We start from the raw sequence: 24,840 nt of genomic DNA on the forward strand, positions 1-24,840 counted from the left end.
CAGTAAACCTTTGATTCTTCAGTGTTTTTGAGTTGGTAAAAGGCTGATGATGTTATTGGTTTAATGTGGCTGTTACAGTTTAGGTCTGAGTCCATTATTACCCCTAGATTTCTAACCTGATTTTTAGCTTTTAACCCTTTCATACATAGTGGTCACTCCAGTGGTCAGTTCTTCTCCAGCTGTTCTCTTGTATATTCATGGATTTCGTTGCTTTAGTTCCATATCAGCCAACACAGTGGACGCTTATGCATCATTCCATACCCTGCAATTCATACCATTACTGTAACTTTGCTGTTTTTGATAAACCTGATCTGCACTAACATGTTTGAGTGTAAATCAAAAGCTTGTTATTATTATTAGACTGTAATTAACAAGTTTTTTTTAAACAAAAAGTTTCTTTTTGCATATTATCTCCATGAAGTGAGTAATAACTAGTATTAGAGTAGGTTAAAATGTGAGAAAACATCAGATTAGCAGCACTAAAAATGTTTTTATTTCATAGTTTTCACACAATATATCAGTAAATAAATATTTCTTTGCTTCAAAAATAAAATGCATGGTGTCCAGCTGAATGGAACTCAGAAAAAAAAAGGTTCATAAGAAAATGTTCAATCGCATTGTTTTTGTTTTTTTTTTGGCCTAAAGAGGCACACACACAGAGATCTGATGTAAAAACATGTAATAACATTTGAACCTCTAATCATCTTGATACAGTAAAATAATAAAGGTAAAATGCAGTTTCCTGGTCATCACATGTGACCCATTTGGTGTTCAGAGGCTCTGGAGTGAACATGAAAACACCATCATCTTCTGCTACACCGAGTCACCAGTAAAACACCTGTAGTTTGACAAATGACTGCAGCTGGAGATAAATTGTCCTGAAAATCGAGCTTTTTCTTAGACACCTGTTTTTCTGTTCAGTCAGTGATATATTTAGTTGAAAAAGTCACTTTTTCTTTAATTTTCTCCGTTTTCATATAATCAGGGTTTCTGCTGGTATCAGCAAATCTAATTTCAGGGAACATACCAATGAGTTGTTTATTAAATCAGGATTGTTTAAGTTTAAAGAGTTAGCTGAATTAAGGACATTGCTGATTGTCCGACTTCCGACGCTATGACGTGTTAAAAATGTCATGTGATTCAGTCAGGGGGCCGTGACCGTGGACCCCTAAGGGTTAACGACCTGCAAAAATCCAGATGATGACCTTTGAGTTTATTCATTACATCTACATGATCAACAAATTAAATATAGGAAAATACCAGATTTTCATAAAAGAATGGAAAAATCAGAGGATAATGCTATAATAAATGGTGATAAATCTCTTAGAAAAGACTAAATTTAGAGAAAATTTCATTTGGAAATCACAACAAAAGTAATTATAGGTAGATAAGGGTTTACAGTCGTTGCTTTTTAACAAACCAGACATTTCCAGGATGCTGTTTTTGTACCAGATGAATTAAAAAAACACCTTTTTATCTTACCTAAGTGCTTTTATAAATTCATTGTAGGGTCATGGGGGGGGGGGGGGGGCTGAAGGGTACACCTGCTGGTACTGGTGGGGTAAACCCTCGATAATTCCCCACTTCATCACACAGCTGACATCCAGGGACAGACCACCACTCAGTCAAACATTCACACCTACAGGCATTAATTACAGTAAATATGAAGTACGTTTCTGGCAGACTTCAGAGTTCTGGACTTCTTACACACTGACAGGAAAACATTAAAGGTCTCTGTCTTTGGGAAAACTAAAGCTAATTAGGCATAAATTAACTTTGCTTCACTCCTACTTCTGTAAATAACCTGCACGCTGTGGATGTCAATTTGTCTGCCAGCCAGGTCAGTTTAAATAGCACAGACGAGAAAAACAGATATCCAAAAAAAAAAAAAAAAAAATCAGGCTGAATTGTGCAGCAGTGTGACTCCACTGATATCGGAGGCTGTTTGATAAAATCTAATGGTGCTCATGGAAATGTTGCATCATGGAAAAGAGGTCCCAGAGAACACAACTGGACACACAGACGCAAAACAGTCAGACAATGGTTCTGCTGTTGTCCTGAAGTACATTTTACCAACTTTACCTATAAATGACCCAGTAGACTCTAAAAATGCATTAATTATTTTGTAGAGACATGTACTGAGTCCAGGAGGGGCTTATGTGGCCACTAGAGGGAGTAGTGAGTCACTCTGATACTGGGATCAAAGGTGCTGTGGTGTTAATTTGTGTAAGACGGTGACAACATGGGATGAGAACCATGAAGAAACAATATCTAGAGTCAAAAACAGAGACAAATGCTGCGTTTCCACTACATGGTATCAGCTCGGCTCGACTTGACTCAACTCTGCCTTTTTGCGTTTCCATTACGAAAAAGGTCCTGGAATCTGGTACTAGTTTTTTGATATCACCTCCGCCGCGGTTCCAGGACTGGGGACCAGATACTAAAACATGATGTGTAAACACTGCAGACCACTGACTGGTCAGAGAGTCGCCTCTGTGTGACCCGCCCTTTTACAAAAAACAGATGCGGAAGTTGACAGTAAATATAGCTGAAGGTTAACCCATATGATGACAGCCTGGAAAACTACACCATGGTTTGTCGAGGAGGTTCAGATGTAAAAATTCAGTGTGAGCTTGACGAGACAACACACAACGAGCAGACGTCGCCGAGTAACGTGTCACATCGCTATGACGTCCAGGTACTATAAAGTTGGTAGTATCCTGTAATGGAAATGGTCTCCAGGAATAGGACCTGGTACTCGAATCGAGCCGAGTTGAGCCGGTTCCACATAGTGGAAACATGGCAAAAGTGATTAAAGGTAGAAACACTGTTGTTATTTTCACCACTGGAGACAGCTGGAAATGAAAAGAATGGAGTCGGATTATGAAATCACAGCACTTCTTTTTTGTGGAGGAGTTTGATTCTGAGAGTTATGAAGGATTAAAGCAGTGTTTTTCAACCTTAGGGTCAAGACCCCACATGGGGTCGCCTAGAATTCATATGGGGTCACCTGCAATTTCTAGTAATTGAGAATAATTCCTGACATGTTGCCCCATTAGTCCAACTCAGAATGCTGCCTCGGAACCTTAATGTTACCTTAATGAACAGTCAGACAATGGTTTTGCTGTTGTCCTGATGTAAATTTTATGACCTTTCTCAAAAAATGACCCAGTCGACTCTAAAAATGCATGAATTATTTTGTAGAGACATGTACTGAGTCCAGGAGGGGCTTATGTGGCCACTAGAGGGAGTAGTGAGTCACTCTGATACTGGGATCAAAGGTGCTGTGGTGTTAATTTGTGTAAGACGGTGACAACATGGGATGAGAACCATGAAGAAACAATATCTAGAGTCCAACAAAGTGACAAAGTGATTACAGGTAAAAACACTGTTGTTTTCACCACTGGACACAGCTGGAAACAAGTGTTCAGAGAACGCAAACCTCCGCCAAGCACCCCGAACGGTGTGCATGTGTGGATCGACTATTTCTGTTTAAACTCAACAGTTTCCAGGTTGTTCCATACAGCAGGAACAGCTGAAGCTTAGTACCAATCACATGTATGTCAAGTTATATTCAATTCACAGCAATATTAGTTGAGTTCTAATTTTAAATGTGTGGTAAATGGGATTTTCAGTGTTAAATGTAAATGTCCACAGAGTCCACATTCCACAGTGGATGTGGACAATTTTGTGCCGGATACAAGATATTGTTATATTGGAGGCTAATCGGAGTCATTTTGAATTTTTTTTTTAATGAATTTTAGAAAATCACTCAATGATGACAGATGGAAAATTGTAGATGTTGTGACCTTGCTGTGACCTTGAACTTTGGCCTACTGGGACCAAAACTGAATGGGTTGGTCCCAGGGTCTAGGCCTATCTGTGGGTAAAAACAACAATAGAAACACAAATAATGTTGGTGATGAAGGTATGTCACTGCTGGAGGGATGGAGACATTGAGTTTTGGTATTTGTTAATAACAGAAATAAAATATACATATATAAGAGAAAAGGTGCTGATGGTGATCTATGTTAGTCTGTAAACAGGCTCAAGGACCAGCTCAGGAAAAGCAAGTCAGGTCACTAAGGAAACACTTAGATTTCAGTGTCAAATATAAAATGAAGTGGTCAGGAACTGGTATGAATATGCAGTATATGCAAACAGCATCTCCCAAAAATCTGAGAGCAGCAGAATAAGCCCCACAGCTGGCATACATACTGGTGAGCAGCACAGGCAACGTCCCCAAGACTCAGGGCTGAGCAGAAGTTTAGATGTAATTTCAAAGGACTAATGGTGCAATGATTAACATTTAATCAGTGCAAAACAGGGCAGAGAACACAACGCACAAAAGGACCACGTATCAGCCTGGGCAAAAATAGACAGAAACATAGAAAAAGAGCACCATGTTTCCTTCAGTCTGTGTCCTAGTCCTGCTGAAAACACCCTAGCCAGGACATAAATGCTGGAAAAAAAAAAACAAAAAACAAAAACACACACGTGTCCTTATACCATTCATTTACAACAAATATGTTCAGCTCATATGTTAAGCTCAAAGTTCAAATTTATTAGGATTTTTTTTATCTTTATTTTTCTCCTATTTACTTATAATGGGTGACATTTCAAATGTCTATAAAAACATCAGTTCATCATTCATCAAATCCTCATTACCAAAAATAGTCACTTGAATTCATTCATTGATTGAATTCATACCAAAATTTGGTTTATAGATTACCAGTGACCCAGAACAGATGTGGTTACATTTTGGGAACAGTAGGTCAAAGTTCAAATTTTTTATGAATTTTTAAAATCTTTTTTTCCCATTTACTTATAATCAATGAAATTTCACATGTCTGTAGCAGCAAAACTATTAACTTAATTCATACCAAATTTGGTTTATAGATTGCCAGTGGCCCAGAATAGATCTCTTAAGATTTTGGGAACAGTAGGTCAAAGTTCAAATTTTTTATGATGTTTTTTTTTATCGTTATTTTTCTCCCATTTACTTATAATGGGTGACATTTCAAATGTCTATAAAAACAGCAGTTCATTATTCATCATTACCAAATATAGCCACTTGTCCGATAAATTCTAAGCCTAAAATGGTCCACCTGTTTTTTTTTTTTTGTTTTTTTTTCTTATTATTTTGATTAACTAAAAGGTTCAAAAATACGCTGTGAGTGAGTTCATTTGGCCATTTTTCCAGAGCACTTCTTTTTTTCTCCAGATCTTTCAAAATCTAGCAATCATTTACAATTTACTGCATGTTATAATTCTGCTAAAATGTCTTCTTGTACAGGTGAGAGTGAAATTACCATAAAATGTTTATATGTACAGTAAAAAACAAAACAAAAGCATAGAAAGACAAATGAAATTCATACCCAAATCTGTGTTTTTTTCTCTTTTATTCTGTGGTTTACAGTGTGTTCAACCCAAGGGAGTAGGTTTGATTTTGACATTGGTGGGAACACAAAAGTGCTCCAAGGCAGCACTCCGGAAAGTTGGTGGTTTTTTTACATTTGCAATCAGAATTTCACATCATGTCGAGCTGATCAAACAAGCAAACGATCATAGTTAGAAAAAACAGTCGAGTAATTGACATGTTTATAATGCATATGTGAATATCTAAGGCCAATACAAGAATTTAATGCATTCTGCAAAGTTATTCTCATGACTAACATCATTATTGAACCTCACCTGTGAATTTACAGCCTCTCCTCCTCTATCTCTACTGTCTGTCACCTGACATAAATATGTTGATGCATGACATATGAACAGATTAGGGATACAGCGATCATACAGTTTGATGGTACAGTTATTACCTGAGCAAAAAAGACTTTTACTTTCAATTATTACATGTAATTTATTCCCCAAAAATATGGATAAAATTACATTTAGAATCACATTTAGAATCTGAGGTTTTATTGTATTTTCCCCACTATTTTTCTTTGTATTTTTTAAACAGTTGCTCTCTTCCATAGAAATACATGAAAATAAAAAGTAAAAACTTTTCAAAGGTGTATCTGTTTGGCATTAAATAGTGTCTTTTATTGTGTTGATAGTGACTACACAGTAGTGGCTGCACAGTTACTGCCTGAGCAAAAAAGGCTTTTACTTTCAATTATTACATGTAACTTATTCCCCAAAAATATGATTAAAATCACATCTAGAATCACATTTAGAATCTGAGGTTTTATTGTATTTTCCCCACTATTTTTCTTTGTATTTTTTAAACAGTTGCTCTCTTCCATAGAAATACATGAAAATAAAAAGTAACAATAGCTTATAAAAAGTGTATGTGTTTGGCATTAAATAGTGTCTTTTATTGTATTGATAGTCACTACACAGTAGTTGCCTGAGCAAAAAAGGCTTTTACTTTCAATTATTACATGTAATTTATTCCCCAAATATATGGATAAAATCACATCTAGAATCACATTTAGAAACTGAGGTTTTATTGTATTTTCCCCACAATTTTTCTTTGTATTTTTGAAACAGTTGCTCTCTTCTATAGAAATACATGAAAATAATAGGTAACAATAGCTTATAAAAAGTGTATGTGTTTGGCATTAAATAGTGTTTTTTATTGTACTGATTGTGACTACACAGTAGTGACTGGACAGTTATTGCCTGAGCAAAAAAGGCTTTTACTTTCAATTATCAAATGTAATTTATTCCTCAAATATATGGATAAAATCACATCTAGAATCACATTTCGAATCTGAGGTTTTATTGTATTTTCCCCACTAATTGTTTTTACCTGTTTTTTTTCTTTTTTTTTTTTTTTAAAGTTGCTCTCTTCTATAGAAATACATGAAAATAATAAGTAAAAATAACTTTAACCTCCTTACACCCACCTATGGGTTTTCTGTCCACATTTGTGGGCAAGAGTTTCACAACTTTACCCAAAAAAAGAAAAAAGAAAAGAAAACTGTCCACCACAAAAGACATTCCATAAAATTTTTAAAAACTGCATCTGAAAAAAGCTGTTGCATCATGATGTTTCCAATACAGGTGCACTTATTTAATGTAAAACAAAAAAAGCTTGTACTTTTCTGACATTTCCTGGGTCTTAGGAGGTTAAAAAAAGTGTGTCTGTTTGGCATTAAATAGTGTCTTTTACTGTATTTGTGGTGACTAAACAGTAGTGGCTGGACAGTTATTGCCTGAGCAAAAAAGGCTTTTACTCTCAATTATTACATGTAATTAATTCCTCAAATATATGGATAAAATCATATCTAGAATCACATTTAGAAACTGAGGTTTTATTGTATTTTCCCCACTAATTTTCTTTATTTGTGTTTTTTATACAGTTGCTCTCTTCTGTAGAAATACATGAAAATAATAAGTAAAAATACCTTTAACCTCCTAAGACCCAGGAAGTGTCAGCAAAGTACAAGCTTTTTCAAAATTTATTTATTTTTTTGTTAAATAAGTGCCAAAATTGGGCACATCATGATGCAACAGTTTTTTTTCAGATGCAGTTTTTAAAATTTTTATGGAATGTCCTTTGTGGTGGACAGTTTTCTTTTCTTTTTTTTTTGTATAAAGTCGTGAAACTCTTGTCCACAGATGTGGGCAGTGGGTATTAGGAGGTTAAAAAAGTGTATCTGCTTGGCATTAAATAGTGTCTTTTATTGTGTTGATAGTCATTACACAGTAGTTGCCTGAGCAAAAAAGGCTTTTACTTTCAATTATTACATGCAATTAATTCCTCAAAAAACATGGATAAAATCATGTCTAGAATCACATTTAGAATCTGAGGTTTTATTGTTTTCTCCCCACAAATTTTCTTTATTTGTGTTTTTTATACAGTTGCTGTCTTCCACAGAAATACATGAAAATAATAAGTAAAAAATGACTAAAAAAGTGTATCTGTTTGGCATTAAATAGTGTCTTTTATTGTTTTGATCGTCAGTACACAGTAGTAACTGGACATTTGTAGTAACGTGTCCCTAGCGTCCCTTCCCAATTCTACACCCTTGGTACAACCAAACATAACCAGGTGAGTTAGAGTGGGGAAAACACCGAATATATGCAGGGGATGTTTTGTGGAGGATTAAAAAGGCAGAGCTGAATGGAAACTCAGACAGATTAGGAAACAGAAGCAAAAGAGAGAGAGAGAAAGAGAGAGAGAGAGAGAGAGAGAGAGAGAGAGAGTGGGGGTAGAGCAAGGTAGGGTTGGACTAAGAGAGGAACAGTGAAGGCGATGCTTTATTCGCCTCAATGCTAGAGCCACAGAGAGAGAGAGAGAGAGAGAGAGAGAGAGAGTGAGAGAGAGAGAGGGGGAGGTGAGAGGCTTGCTCGTCCACTGAGGCTGGCAGATGTAAAGTGAGCGAGGCAGCCCGATCGAGAGAGAGGCAAAGGGATAGATGAGAGCATCGCAGCAGCGTGAAGAGGGGGAGTCCGAACACATCCTCTCATCTGTCTGCACGAGGTAAAGACTATCATTCCATTCATCCTTGTTCTTCTCTGCACCCCCCCTTCTCTCTCTCTCTCTCTCTTTCTCTTCTCTGTGTATCTTTCTTTCTGTGTTTCTTTGACTCCTGCTTCTGTGCTATTATAAACCTCATTTAGCTGCTGCAGCTGTTTCTAAAAAAGTGTCTGCAATTGCTCCAGTGTGTTGTTCTACTTGTGTGCAAATAAACCCGTGGATGTGTTTGCATGTGTGTATTCTGGAGATGAGTGGAAATCCTGCACACTCAACATATGTAATTCTCACATGACCGTGGTGGATATTACTTCCATGACCGCACATATGTTAAGTCCACTCACAGCCTCATCTGCACTCCTGCTGTCAGCCTGTAGTACACTGGTGCTGTTTGAGTCCATGCAGAGCACAGCTTAAAGGAAATCATTTGCACAGTGGACGCTGATCAATTCTCTGCAGTGTTGCATGCAAACCAGGTGGCTGGATGAATACAGATTTTTTTTTTAATTTTAATTTTTTTATATCCATCTTCATCTGAGGTTTTCAGAAGCCGTGACAGAGAAAAGGAACTTTCTTTGGGGACTGGAGGCTTGTGTAAATCCCTGGGTGAATCTGTCTATTCATGTGTAAATGCAGTCAATTTAAAGCAGCTAAAAAAGTTAAATATTTATCTCAAGGATGTCTTGTTATTTATTTTGGCTCCATTTCCATTTGCTTGTGATATTTTTCTACATTCCCAAGGATCACACAGCTGGAGCTATCTGGTTTAGGTGGTTTTTTTTGGATTTTGGATGGTTTTGAGTTTCTGTAGGTGGCACTATACTCTTTTTTTCTGCAGTAAACAAACACCACACTGACAGACATGAAAAGGAAAAATCTATAAAAGAAAGTCTTCCTTAAGCATTAACAGATGAAAAGCGCTTATTGAAAAGTAGAATGCTGTTCATGGAGACGTATAAGAGGGAATTACACAGTAGGTGAACATTCACTGGCGGCTTTTACACGGTGGATGTTCTCAGACATGACAACTTACTGTCTTCCTGTGTCTTTTAAGGATGTCACATTTGACACTGGGCTGTCACTTCACTTTCAACGTGTCAAAGATGAGCTTTTTGGGTTTTTTTTTTTTTATCCCTGTGCTGATGTATAGACATATGCACTTCATGGTTTCTGTTTATACACTGCTGTTAAAGGTTCAATGTGTAAAATTTTGGAGGATTCAGTGGGTTTTATTGCAGACTGTGTATCATTACCTGAAGGTAAGAACTGTGTGTTTTTTGGATTAAAATAAGTCATGTCTATCTATAGTAGAGGCGGTGGGTTGTTTTCCAAGGGGTTTGTCATGTTGCACATGTGTTCCATATTCGCTCAGAGTGGATTTCCTCTTCTTGTTTATTACCCCGCCCCCCAAAGGGGAGGCAAGGGGTATTGTTTTTGGTTCAGTTTATTTGTTTGTTAACATTCTAGAAGCAAAACTACTGGTTGAATTCATACCAAATTGGGTTTACAGATTGCCAGTGACCCAGAGTAGATGTCATTACATTTTGGGAAAAGTAGCTTAAAGTTCAATTTTTTTATGAATTTTTAAATTCTTTTTTTCTCCCATTTATTTATAATTGGTGAAATGTCACATGTCTGTAGCAGCAAAACTATTAGTTGAATTCATACCAAATTTGGTTTATAGATTGCCAGTGACCCAGAATAGATCTCATTACATTTTGGAAAAAGTAGGTCAATGTTCAATTTTTTTAAAATAAATTTTTAAATTCTTTTTTCTCCCCATTTACATATAATGAGTGAAAATTCAAATGTCTGTAGCAGCAAAACTATTAATTTAATTCATACCAAATTTGGTTTATAGATTGCCAGTGACCTAAAATTGATCTGATTACATTTTGGGAAAAGTACGTCAAAGTTAACATTTTTTATGAATTTTTACAATCCCCCCCCCCCCCCCCCCCCCCCCCCCATTTACTTATAATGGGCAAAATTTCACATGCCTGAAACAGCAAAATTCTTGGTTTAATTCATACTAAATTTGGTTTATAGATTGCCAGTGACCCAGAATAGATCTCATTACATTTTGGAAAAAGTAGGTCAATGTTCAATTTTTTTAAAATAAATTTTTAAATTCTTTTTTCTCCCCATTTACATATAATGAGTGAAAATTCAAATGTCTGTAGCAGCAAAACTATTAATTTAATTCATACCAAATTTGGTTTATAGATTGCCAGTGACCTAAAATTGATCTGATTACATTTTGGGAAAAGTACGTCAAAGTTAACATTTTTCATGAATTTTTACAATCTTTTTTTTTGTCTCCCATTTCCTTCAATGGGCGAAATTTCAAATGTCTGTAGCAGCCAAACTATAGGTTGAATTCATACCAAATTTAGTTTATAGATTGCTAGTGATCCAGAATAGATGTGGATACATTTTGGGAAAAGTAGCTCAAAACTTAAAATGTTTATGTTTTTCTTATCTTTATTTTTCTCTCATTTACTTATAATGGGTGACATTTCAAATGTCTATAAAAATATCAATTCATCATTCATCAAATCATTATTACCAAAAATAGTCACTTGCCCGATAAACCCTAAGCCTAAAATGGTCCGCCTGGATTTTTTTCTTATTTGGATTAACTAAAAGGTTCGAAAATATGCTGTGAGTGAGTCCATTTGCCCATTTTTCCACAGAACTTTTTCCTCCAGATCTTTCAAAATCTAGCAATCATTTACAATTTACTGTGCGTCATAATTCTGCTGAAACAGTTTCTAGAACAGGTGAGAGTGAAATTACTGTCATGACCCAATAAAGCCTTTAAAGCACAATGTCTGAGGTTTCAGAAACCGTTGGAATTTTTCCAGTTACACAAACAGTAAGAGTTCCAGTCATCCAAACTGCACATGTGCAGGGTGTGTCAGCGATGACACGTCAGGTTTTAAAGAGTTAAGGTCTTATTGTAGACTTGATCACAATATTATCAAGCCTGTGTATGATCAGAAAATGTGTAAATCTGTCATCACAGTTTATTTGTATACATGTGTCTACAAGCTTTGAACTTGAATAAAGCTGAGGCAATAACATGACCATGATCAGTAAGTCTAGAGGTAAATGTTGCTTCCTGAAGGGATTTATTTGTTACCTGATTCAATTTTGGGGGTGATCGGGGGGGGGGGGATCTGTCTTGGTGGAGGTCTGCGCTCTCCAAGTGCTTTTCTTGTGTTTTCATTGGGGTTTGTTTATTCATTTGTTTGTTTGTCAGTTAGCAGGATAACTCAAAAAGTTGCGGACGAATTTGGATGAAATTTTCAGAAATTTTCAGGAAATGTTGATACTGGCACTGGGGATCCACTGATCTGCCTTGGTGGAGCTTTTCTAGTTTTTTTTTTTTTAAACTCAGTGTTTATCGGTTTTTCCTTCTTTTCACATATTAAACATTTCACAGTGATACAACAGGGTATAATTATAAGAAAATATAAAATATATAAATACAAACTGCAACCCCCCCCCCCCCAGAAAAAAAACAAAAAAACAAAAAAACAACACGTTAAAAACAAGAAAAGCATTCAGAGAGCACAGACCAAGACAGATCTGCCCCCCCCCCATCACCACTAAAATTGAATCCTTTCTTCCTTGTGCCAGTATCAACATTTCCTGAAAATTTCATGAAAATCCATCCATAACTTTTTGAGTTATCTTGCTAACAAACAAACAAACAAACATGCAAACAAACAAACATGCAAACACACAAATCAAAGCAATCACAATACCTTCTGGCAAAGGTAAAAAAAAAAAAAAAAAAAATCCAAAAACAATAGATTACTGTCAGTTTAGTTCTGCAGGATATGTTGTTGCATTATAACTATTTCCAGGTGACATATAAGACCAAAACCAGGACAATCAAACATTTCCCATAATACCTTGTGGTATCATAATACCAATCCCTTAAGTTATTATGATAGGAATACTTCCTGGAGTGATTTTAATGACATTACACTGAACAATAATGAGGTTATCCAGTCTATTGTAGTGCCTTTCGTCGGTGCTTCACTTTGTAGAACGTCCCTGCTCAGTCAGATATTTGTCCAGATCACAGGATGCATGGAAATGGGTTTTATATCAGTGATTTAATGGTTTTGTTATGGACCATTGTGCGCTGCTGCCAGATATTCAGATGGAGAGAAAAATATGTTTGGATGGAAAATCAGTACAGTGGAGTCTCACATGTAGAAATGTAGATCTGACCGGTTGAATCCTTTGTTTCAAATGATCTTATTATTCATTGCATATCAACAGCAGTGTATTCACCATTTATAATAAACACACACCAAAAGGCTCTGTATGATATTATTATTATTATTATTATTATTATTATTATTATTATTCAAAGACAACAATATCTTTATGATTTGCAAAGTTTAGTTTTAGTTTAGTTTTCGTTTATTTCAGACACAAACATAATACAAATTATAGGCAAAAAAAAATAATAATAATAATAATAAAACAAAACAAGAATAACAAAAACAGAATACTAGTTCAGTTTCAATAAACCTCAAATAGTTCCACAGTGATTTAAAAAAATATATTACCAAAAGCTCCTAAAGTAGTTAGAACTCGTACAGAACTTATTTTTCACGCATGTTACAAAAACTGAATTGCACCTGTTTTACTATTCTTTTCTTTTCTTTTTTTTATTCTTACAAAAATTCACCACAGCAACAGGTTGACAGTGGACTCTGTGTGCATAGTTGTCATGTGGAGAAACTGTCATGCCAATTTTCTTTTTCTCCACGCTGCTTTTTCACATCACACTGGTGTAAAACTGCTTTTACTACGGTTAGAAAGAGGTGTTTATTTGTATCTTATCTCAAGATTTTTTTTTTTTTTTATCTCAGAAGTACAAATCTGATTATATCATCAGTAAGGTGAAGGTCGTCCGATGAGGAAGTGGAGAGTGATTTAAAAATAAAATAAAACAGAAGATGTCTTGTAATGACTGACTCTAAGAAGGAGCAGTGTTTTATTGCAAATGGGAATGTACTGAAGTATCTGTATTTGAATTTTATAGCATTAAATCAATATTAGCCAGGGGCGGATCCTGAAAAAACTGAGGGGGGGGGGGGGGGCTATATATACATGCATACAGTAGTGGAAAAATGATTAAACCATCAAAAGTCATCAGAAACAGTGCTTATATAATCCAGTCCTAACTCCTGTGTGTATCATGTGACTAAAACAGACAGAAAAGAAAACATGGAATGCCTAAAAGCACTGTTTTTGTCAGTACAATGACATAGATACTGATGTAAGAACTGAAGTGGTTTTGGTTTTTATCAAGAAAACCTGTTAAATGGATAGATATCAGCTCTGAAATTAAACTACTATGAGCTGTTTTTGTTGTTATTATTATATTTGTCCAAATAAATGTACCTTTAGTTGGACCAGGCATTAAAATGAACAAGAAACTGAAGAAAACAAGGGTGGTCTAATAATTTTTTCCGTGACTGTCCTCCTCACCTGTTTTCAGACTGTAGGGTGTATGGTGTTTGGGTCTGTGCATGGGACCTGTTTTCATTTTTTATTAAAAGAAAAATGATGAATAATTCTTTTTTTTAAATGGTTTTTTTTCTCTCATATCTTGATTATATTACATTTTATTAAAATAAATAAATAAATAAATAAAAACAACTAGCACTTCAACCCTTTCATGCACAGTGGTCTTTCCAGTGGACAGCTATTCCACAGCTGTTGTCTTGTATATTCATGGGTTTAGTTGTTTTAGTTCCATGTCAGCCAACACAGTGGACGCTTATGCACCATCTCATAAACTGCAATTCATACAATTATTGTAACTTTGCTGTTCTTGATTGGTTCCTGATTTTTTTTTTTTTTTTGCATATTATCTCCATGAAGTGAGTAATAACTAGTATTATAATATGCTGAAATGTGAAAAAACATCAGATTAGCTGCATTAAAAATGGTTTCAATTCACTGTTTTCATATCACTTTATGATATTTGGTTTTAAATACATGTTTCTTTGCTTCAAAAATAAAATTCATGGTGTAGGTGAGTGGACGTTTTTGTAGCTCTATGGAAAAAAAAAAAAAAAACAATCTCGTTTTTTTCATGCCAAAGGAGGAAGAAAAACACTAAAAAAAAAAAACAAAAAACAAACAAAAAAAAACAAACTCATAATTCATGCATGAAAGGGTTAATTCATAAATTTGATCTAGTAAAGGCAAATATTAAACATATATGCTTTTTATGTTGCTTGTAACTGGGATGAAGTCAACATTTTTCAAGTATTTTATCGTAAAATCTCTTGAATATGTTGAATTAAAAATCCACAAATGCACCCATGAACACTGACTGAAAAACAAAAATATGCCCACCACACAAGGGTTAATACTGATCACTGGTCAGATTCTATTCGATTAAATCCAACCTGTCTTTGAGTCTTTATATGGATATATTATAAAACGTGCCTTTACTTTCCTATAACAACATGAAACATCATCTGTTCTGTCATTTTTCCCCCTGATTTTCACTCCTGCAGCCTCAACTTTGACCACCTTTCAATGCAGTAGTGAGAAATATGTGAATGCATATGAACTGTAGGACATCCACTTCCATTTCCTCCTTCCTTCGCTCTACCTCTATTTCATCTTTTATAATCTGCAGCATTCTAAAGGCATGCAGCATGGTTTATGCCCTCTCTTTTCTATAGACGGTGGAATTGACATGCTGGGTTCCTTTGAATATATGATTTTTATTCTATATGCTGTGTTAATATGTTAGTAATGGTACAATTATTATTGTTTAGTAATGAATTCTGTCAAAATCTAGGCTATTATTTGACTTATGTTTATTGATTTATACATCAAGATATCCAAATTGACTGTATTTCTATGTATGACAGACACTCGTTATGAATTTATGTTTTTTTTTTCTCTTTTCCTTTGTTAGAATCCAATATAAATCCTATCAGTCCAATGCTCGCAATCAATAAATAATGGAAATAGAAAAGCATTACTGTTCTAGTAGCCAGGCCATTGAGTTGAAGGATTAGTTGTTAATCCTTATTTCCTCAAATTCTACATGAACCAACATGACTTTGTTGATACCAAGGCTGAATGAGCTGATATTATGATGCATAGTGTTAATTTGACACCAAACTAGCCAAACTTTCCATTTTGATTATTTTTTTGTTTTGTTTTAAAGTGGTTTTAATGCTTTTTAACTCTTTCATGCATGAATTATAAGAACCTTTTTGTTTGTATTCCTGTTTAGGCATGAAAAAAACAATGCAATTGAAAATTCTGTTCTGAAAAATTAATTTAAAAAAAACAACAACAACAACAACAACAAATAAATAAAATAAAAATATTAAAAAAATAATAATAATAAAAAAAAAAAAAAAACATAAAAAAAATAATGAGAAAAAAAAAAATTCTTATGAACCTATTTTTCATGAAGTTGCAAACATGTCCACTCAGCTGGACACCACACGTTTAATTTTTGACGCACAGAAACATGTATTTACTAATAAATTGTGTGAAAACTATGGGGAGGGCTTGTGATTCTGGGGGTTTATACTCAGGAGAGATCTACATAATGTTACCAGTTCATGTCAGAAATGATATGTAGTGTCTTAAAATTTAAATAAAGATATGTGTAAGAGAAAAAAAAAAAAAAAAGCGAAAAAAAAAAAAAAAATCCATGTATATACAAGAGACCAGCTGTAGAATAGCTGTCCACTGGAGTGACCAGTACGCATGAAAGGGTTAAGGATGAGTTGTTTCATGTTGTGGCTATTAACTGAATTTTTCCCATGGTCGAATATATAAAATCTTATCTTATCTTATCTTATCTTATCTTATCTTATCTTATCTTATCTTACATGTTACATATTTATAATGACTCATATGATAAGTCCATCCCTCTTTCCATTTTAATAAATAACCCCCTTCATTAAATTCAGTGTCTAATTTTCTGGCTTCACATGACTGATGCATAAATCTTAGTTCTAATTTTACTTTAGATTTTTTTCCAATAGTGAAAACCAAATCATTATATTAAATGAAAATAGAACAACATTATTGGTTCAGATAGTGAGGGATGGAAACCACATCTGTACCTTTATCATGTTTATCCAGTGACTATATTTAGTCTTTTTTTTTTTTTTTTACAACAGAATTACCATCCACAAAGGAAATAATGGGATCTTCAACACATTACTGTGTGTATCAGCTGTTTCCAGTTATTCTAATTTACAGTAATTGCAAAATTATTTGGGTGCTTCTATGAAACTGGGTTTATTTTGGTATCTGGCACTTTACCAGCTTTTTAGACCCAATAATAAAAGAGAAATTTAGACACATTTCCCCCTAGGATCTATGATTAATTTACTTACCTATTTATGTATTTATATTTAATTTCTTCTTGCCTTACCTCGAGCATTATGTATTCTATATTATGTTTGTTACTGTTGACTGCTGTTGATCTATTTGGTATACGGCATCATGTAAATAAAGTTTTGAAAAAAAAAAAAAGAAAAAAAAAAGATTAGCGGTTAGGGTTAACGATTACACTGGGTTACAGAAAAATGTTTTTTGCAAGTTGTCTGGGTTTTTCAGCTGAGTTAGGACCATTTTGCACCGCTAAATCCAAAAATGACATCTGTTTTTCTCAATCAGGTCAGGTTTTTTTGCTAATTTGATTTTGAAAAATTTGATCTTCTCACAAAATTCATTACATTTTTGTGACTTTATCAGTTGATTTTTTTATATAGTTCTCACCCAAAACAGGTTTTAAGAGAAAAAAAAAATCATTTCACCATTGTACCTGTTAGGTACAATGGTGTACTCACTGCAGATGTAGCAGAATACGTCAGGCTTATTTTTGCAAGATCTTCTAGTTGAAGCCATTTCATTCACCTGTAATATTAAAAAAATATATATCATAAATTGGCAAAAGTAAAATCTTCAGAACTCATTTATTGCAAGAAATATGAAAGAATTTTGTATCATATGATGTGAAAATGCCCATAAATGTAAGCAAAAATGTTAAAAAGCCAATATGTAGCATAGTTCAGAAAGTTGACCTGATTGAGCAAAATGAATGTGATTTTTGGATTCAGCACCAAAATGATCCTAAATCAGCTCAAAAAACTGAAACAATGCATTTGTTGTTGACCGGTGTTATCGGCTAGTGCTATTAGCGGTTAGGGTTAACGATTAGCGGCTAGTGCTATATTAGCGGTTATGGTTAACGATTAGCGGCTAGCACGATTAGCGGTTAGGGTTAGCAATTAGCGTGTTTACTGGCTGGCGTGGTTAGTGGTGAGGGTTAGGTTTAGGGTTAGCGATTAACGGCTAGTGCGATTAGCGGTAAGGGTTACCGATTAGCGGCTAGACTGGAGTAGACCATGAGGGTCCTTTGCTCACCTGTAGATTGAAGCAGAAATCATCATGAATCAAATAATTTTGAATTGGAAATCGTTTTGAATCGAATTGCAGCCCCAAAAATCGGAATCGAATCGTGACATAGTAAAAGATTCCCGCCCCTATTCTATTCTATACTATATATTATAGTTTATATACTATAAACCAATGGCATTCCCATTACTTTGAATTATCGCTATTTATGACTGAATGTTATTGTCTATAAGTGAGTTTCACTCCTTTATTTGTGTCCATTCATTCATAAAGCTTTATTTTGTCAATATACCTGCAGAAAAAAATAAAATTAAATAAATAAATAAATAGAATAATGAATTAATTTGAAGAAAAACATGACAAATGGCAAATTAATGACAAAAACAGTAATAAGTAATTCAGTCAAATAACAAAAGCTTTGGGAATAATTGATCTTATTAAAATCCAAAACAAGAACAGTGAGGAATAATTCTGTTCTGCCTGACAGATTTCACAATTAATCACTCTGTTATTTTATAGTGGCTTTGTTGATATCATAAATATATTCATTAATTTGATCGGAAACTCTGATTGCTAAACAGCTTCTTTGTATGAAACATTTACATTTGTTGAAGTGCCGACTGGATTTCCACAATAATCTGACAAAAACAAGAAGATGTGGCGCTGACAGTTGAGTGATGGATTTTTTCCACTGTGTAGAAAGTGTTCGGCTTACACCTGCTTTACATTCAGTTGGTTTTTGAAACAGAACTGTTGAGTCATGAGACCACCATACAATAATATTTCAACATTAGTAGCTCTCAGCTGCTTATGCGTCCGTGTTAAACCGTGGTGTTACGTGCATTACTCATTATTTGTTTTATTTCAGACCGTACACTTTGCACAGATTGTGTTTCAGACGCGGTGGGAAGCTCAGCTGTTCACAAGCAAAGTGGAAAAAGAGAGAGAGACGGCACAGCGATGGATGAATGAAAGTCGATAAATATTGAGAGTCGGCAGTGATAGTGAGAAAATAGGAGTGAATGAGTGGAATACATGGTTATATTTCTGATTCGTTAAAAAAACAAAACAAAAAAAAACAAATGAACACATCCACAAGGATTAGCACAGTGTAAATAATACTGCTCAGAACTACCACAACAAATAAATACAACTAAACTGTTCATGCTATCGGATTGTGTTGGTACTTTCTGGGATGTGACGTTTACATCTAAGTTTCAGGGTTAATTCAGATTAAAGTGCATTTTTTTGTTGTGAAATATGACCGTCATGCACAGTATGTTCTGTAAACAAGACAAACAGTCCAGCTGAGCAAGAATACGACCGTTCAGAGAAGGAGATCACATACAGTCATGGAAAAAATTATCAGACCACCCCTTGTTTTCTTCAATTTCTTGTTCATTTTAATGCCTGGTCCAACTAAAGGTCCATTTGTTTGGACAAATAGAATGATAACAACAAAAAGAGCTCACAGTAGTTGAATTTCAGAGCTGATATCTATCCAGTTTCCATGTTTTCTTGATAAAAACCAGAATCACTTCAGTTCTTACATTAATATCTACAACACTGTACTGACAAAAACAGTGCTTTTAGGCATTCCATGTTTTCTTTTCTGTCTGTTTTAGTCACATGATACACACAGGAGTTAGGACTGGATTGCATAACCATTGTTTTTGATGACTTTTGATGGTCTAATAATTTTTTCCGCGACTGTAGATGCAGATGTTTTGTGTTTTGTGTTTTTTTTTTTTTTTCAGATCACTTGAATTATATTATATTATATTATATTGTATTATATTATATTATATTATATTATATTATATTATATTATATTATATTATATTATATTATATTATATCATGCTGAAAGGTTATTGTGGAATTTTTGCCTAGTTATGCTAAAGAAATACCAAACACTGCAGCTTTAACTGAATGACATTAACTCTTAATAGGGCGCTCATACAGTTACTCTGAAATTCTAATTTTCAACCATAGTGTGTTATTGGAGGACATAACAAAAATGTATTGCTTTTGTGAAATTTTTCAATTTTTCAATTTTTTTTTTTTTTTATGTAGAAAATCAGGGTCAGTGAAGTTACCATATTTGGTTCCTTACCTGTAAGTGGCTAAATAAATACATAAATAAATAAATAAATAAATAAATAAATAAATAAAATAAAAAGTTTTTGATTACTTTTGATGGTCTAATATTTTTTTCTGCAACTGTAAATGCAGATGTTTTGGGGTTTTTCCAGATCACTTGAATTATATTATATTATATTATATTATATTATATTATATTATATTATATTATATTATATTATACTGAAAGGTAATTGTGGAATTTTTGCCCAGTGATGCTACAGAAATACCAAACACTGCAGCTTTAACTGAATGAAATTAACCCTTTATAGGGCACTCACAGAAATACTTACTTAAATACTTACTTAAAATATTTTTGTAATGGGTAACTTAGATGAAACTGATTTCTCTGACACAGATACAATTTGTTATTTTCTGGATAAAATTTTACATTTTGGCAAAAAAAGAAATATCTTTCATGATTATCTCAACTTAATAAAAAGAATACAATCAAAACAATTTTGAATAAGCTCATTTTGTTATTGCTTGGCTAATTATTCAGATGGTTATTTAGTTGACATTTTATTATTTCTAGTCAGTTATTAATTATTTATTAATCATTTATTTATAAGTGATTGTTTTTGAAATTAAATAATTATGGATTTTTAAAAAAACATATATTTTCAAATAATTTTTATGGTCTTCAGAAAAAATAGAAAAAGGAGACAAAAACAGGAGGGTTAGGCAGGTAAATATATACACACAAAAAAAAAGAAGAAAAAAAACAAAAAACACCCCCCCACTCCAGCGATAAGTATGGAATTTTTAAAGACATGATCATAATGAACATAAAAAAAACATTCTTTTTTTTTTTTTTTTTTTACTTCAAATGTATATGAGATATATCCCATGGACTTTAAAACTCCCTCAGTTCTATACTGACCCATATGTTTCTATCAGTGTAGGTGGGACAGTCTACAGGCCTGTAATGGGAGTCCTTGAAGATGCTGCTGTTTTCAGAAATAATCCACACACGTGTCTAAAAACGGACAGACATTCAGAGAACTGACGTGTCCATTTCCATCAGCTGATCCGATCTGTAAAAACAGTGCAAGGACAAAACCGTGGTGCGTCTTCCTGTTTGCTTGCACATGTGCCTGTGGACCCGACGGCACACACACAGTCAGCTCTGACACATAATGTCACAGCTGAGAAGGTTTGGAACGTGGCTTTACTCATCAGGTTCCTTTACATGACGCGCTAACATTCAGCACAGCAGCACAGTGAAGAGACAAATTGGCTCTGGGTCTGTAACATGACTTTTTAAATATTTTTTTATAATATCTATTTTAGTATTATATAGTATAATAGTCCCCCTGCAGTCAGAGAACATTTCATCATGCTCCTTTATTGTGCTGCAGAGTTTCACAGTGAAAAATGAAACATCTCCCCACTATCAGCCTCTTCTGGGCTGTGTACTGTACCTTCCAGCTTCACTGTATCTGTCACGTATTCCAGGCCAAATGGGATCTGGTGTGAGGACTCAGAGTGAAGAAACATGCAATAAAACAAACACATGTTCAGGAGAGGTTTAAATTTAACCCATTAAGACCCAGTGGTGCTTTCGTGACAGCTCCTGAATGAATTTTCCTCTGTATGTGACTGATTGATTGATTGATTGAAATCTTTAGAACATGTAGACAGTGAAATCAAAACAAAAATCAACCAACAAAATCTAAGTACTGTGCGTAAAAGGTTGATAAGTAGACAAAAAATAAATTAATAAATAAATTAATTAAATAAATAAATAAGTGCTGCAACCGATTAATCGACTCACAGTGATCCAAAAAAAATCATTCAACCACAATTCTCCTGAACCAAAGCTTTGTTTCCTTCATTTCTCTGCTGTTAAACATTGGTTCCACTGTTGTGTTTCACACGGACGCTTATTGTGACGCACAAAGAAGCTTCAATTCAGGAAAACTGCAATAGAATATTTCCCTTAGAACAATTCGAGTCCATTAATCAAATCGGGACTTTTTGCATTGACTTCAGGCACCTAGTCGATTAATCGGTTGTCGCTCTAAAATAAATAAATAAATGAAATAAAATAACTTAAATTAAACATGCTTGAAAAGGAGTAGGAAGTAAAAATTTATAAACTCCTACCCCCAATCTCCATTCCTTATGATCACTATATAGCAATTATTACTTCATATGAATATCAATATAATAATAATAATAATAATAATAATAATAATAATAATAATAATAATAATAATAATAATAATAATAGTATAACAATATCACACATCTTTTTTCCTATATACATATATATATATGTATATGATAATACCCATTTACAAATTACCCTACCAGATATGTAACCTATCTTGAGTGTTTTATCACCATTTATTGTTATATTATTCTCTTTATTTTGAGTTTTTTCAATGTAAATCATGTATTTTCCTATATTTAATTCACTGATCATGTAGCTGTTCATTAAAGTTAAGAGTAAATTCAAAGGTTATTTTATTAAAATAGAGAAAACATGAGTCTTTCTTGTGACTTCAGTACTTTCAGCACCAGGGTCTTCATTTTCGCAGATCAGAGTCAAGCATATGTATAAATGTCTCTATTTGCTGACAACAGTGACAGGAGTTCTCGTACATTTTGCACTTCCAGGTATAAACTGTCAAAGTACGACAATGTGTTGGCAATAACATGCTGTTTAAAATACTGCGCTGGATTGTTCAAAGCAGTGAGAATATGTCATAATGTTAAAAATGTTATCATAATGTTTTCATTGTCTCTTGTAGATATAGTTATGCTATTTCGACTTGTTGCTACATTCAGATTTTATGGCTCAGATATATTTGCTTATTTGTTTTTGTTTTGTTTTTTTTACTTTTCTTATCATTTCTAAAAGAAAAAAAAAAAAAAAAAAAGATGCCAGTGTCAGATTCTAGTGTGACCTGAACTGAACCTCATGTACAAAAACAGTGGAGTTACAAAAGGTCGCTAAGAATTCTCCTCAGTAAAAGTACAGTGTAAAAAAAAAACCAAAAAAAAAAAAAAAAACCCTCTGCTAAAGCAAAAATGGTGTATTCAGAAGCTAAAATATCAAACTACGATAAGATTAAATAAAATAAGACACTTTTGAAACATAAAATAGAGAAAAAAATAAATTCTTTTTGTTTGTAGTTTTTCTTTGTTTAATGTGTGTTTCTGTGTTGTTGGGGTTTTTTTTTGCTGTTTTTTCTTGTTTGTTTTTTTAACATTTGATTTTCATATTTTTATTGATATATTTTCTTATATCTATATCCCATTGTATCACTGTAAAATGTTTAATACATGTTTAGTACACTAAACATAAATGTGTTCGTGTTGTACTGTTACACATGGTGTTATGGACTGATGTTACTGTCAGTGTTGCATTCAAATGCCTCTATAGCATGTGGGTGATTCCTGTGTAGAGTGAACAAATCTCCATTTAACACATAAAGACCCAGTGCTGCTTTTTGCGACAGCTCCCAAATAACTGATTTATCAGCATTTATTCTAATATTATGCTCTGTATTCTGCATTTTTAAGTCCAAATCAGGTATTTTCCTACATTTAATGAACTGATCATGTAGATGTTCAAGAAAGCTCCGATTAAAGTTGAGGGTTATTATTATTTTAAAAACAGAAAAAACGAAAGAAAACATAATGTTTTTAGTGAAATCTATCAGTAACTGAACATAAACCAAGTGTGTCCATCCACTGTCACTGATCCAACTCCATGGGTTTTACTGGTGAATCAATGTTGTAGAAGATGATGGTGTTTCCACGGTAACTACAGAGCCTCTGAACGTCCAAATGGGTCAGATGTGATGACCATGAAAAGATGACAAACTGTATTTTACACCAATTATTTACATGGATTGATAGGATTAGTGATTTCGAAGTCATTAACCATTTTAGATCAGTCAATGTTTTTGGTTGTCATTGGATGTTTGGGTCTTTATGGGTTAAAACAATGCATCGAATGGGACCAGATGCCACACTGTCCTGAAGGTCAAGGTCACGTTTATTTATATGGCACATTTAACCCTCCGGTATCCAGGTGCGCCTTTTAGGCACACTTTGCACTTCCTGTTAAAAACCTTCATATTATTTTTCACAATTTAAATGAGTTTAGAATTCAAAAGTTGTTCATTTTTGCATGATCTTTAAAATTCTGTCCACCAACTCAAATGTGCACATTGTAAACAAAAGAAAATGACCAGACTAGCATCTGTCTGCCAAGTGTGCATAAAACGCACTATTTCTAACATTTGATCTGTATGATTAGGGCTGACCTGGATTTACAAAAATAAAATCAAATTAGAGCAGAAAAATAAATCAATATATAACATTTAATAGTTTGATTTATAGGTGTGCATTTTATGCACACTTGGTGACAGATGCTAGTATTTTTGAACATTTGACCTAGTGCCAAAAATAATAATAATGCAAAAATGCAAGTTAACCGATGTTGGAGTTAATCACTGACATATGCCAGGATGAAAAAATCTAATAATATGTGATCCACTTTCTATGTAGTGTATTAAAAAAAATATTTTTTTTTGTTTTTTCCATCCAAAAAATTGTTTGTTTACATTACAAAAATGGCATTTAATGGGTTAAAAAATGTGACAATTATTGAGTATTTGGTATTTTTATTTACGGCTCAAGTAGATGAAATAGAAAAAAGTGTAAAAGAATTAAAAACAAACTGTATGAAATTTTTTTGACATTATTCCACAAGTGTGTGAAAAAGGCACACTTGGTGTTTAGTAAGGGCCTTGGTGGACAGGATGCCAGAGGGTTAAACCACACAAAGTGCCCTAAGTCCTGTACAAATCT

The 24,840-nt window shown here is 33.8% G+C and overlaps 1 protein-coding gene across 1 annotated transcript in view; it reads left to right on the plus strand.

Moving 5' to 3' along the window:
- The first annotated feature begins 8,337 nt into the window (after nt 1-8,337).
- LOC115437553 (serine/arginine repetitive matrix protein 2-like) overlaps nt 8,338-24,840 on the plus strand; it is a 62,209-nt gene continuing 45,706 nt past the window's right edge. Inside the window, exon 1 of the mRNA XM_030160789.1 lies at nt 8,338-8,434. The gene's annotated coding sequence lies outside the window, so the exon portion shown is untranslated. The remainder of the gene's footprint in view (nt 8,435-24,840) is intronic.

This window comes from Sphaeramia orbicularis, chromosome 17 (genome assembly GCF_902148855.1).
Source record: "Sphaeramia orbicularis chromosome 17, fSphaOr1.1, whole genome shotgun sequence".
In the NCBI taxonomy this organism is placed as follows: domain Eukaryota; kingdom Metazoa; phylum Chordata; class Actinopteri; order Kurtiformes; family Apogonidae; genus Sphaeramia; species Sphaeramia orbicularis.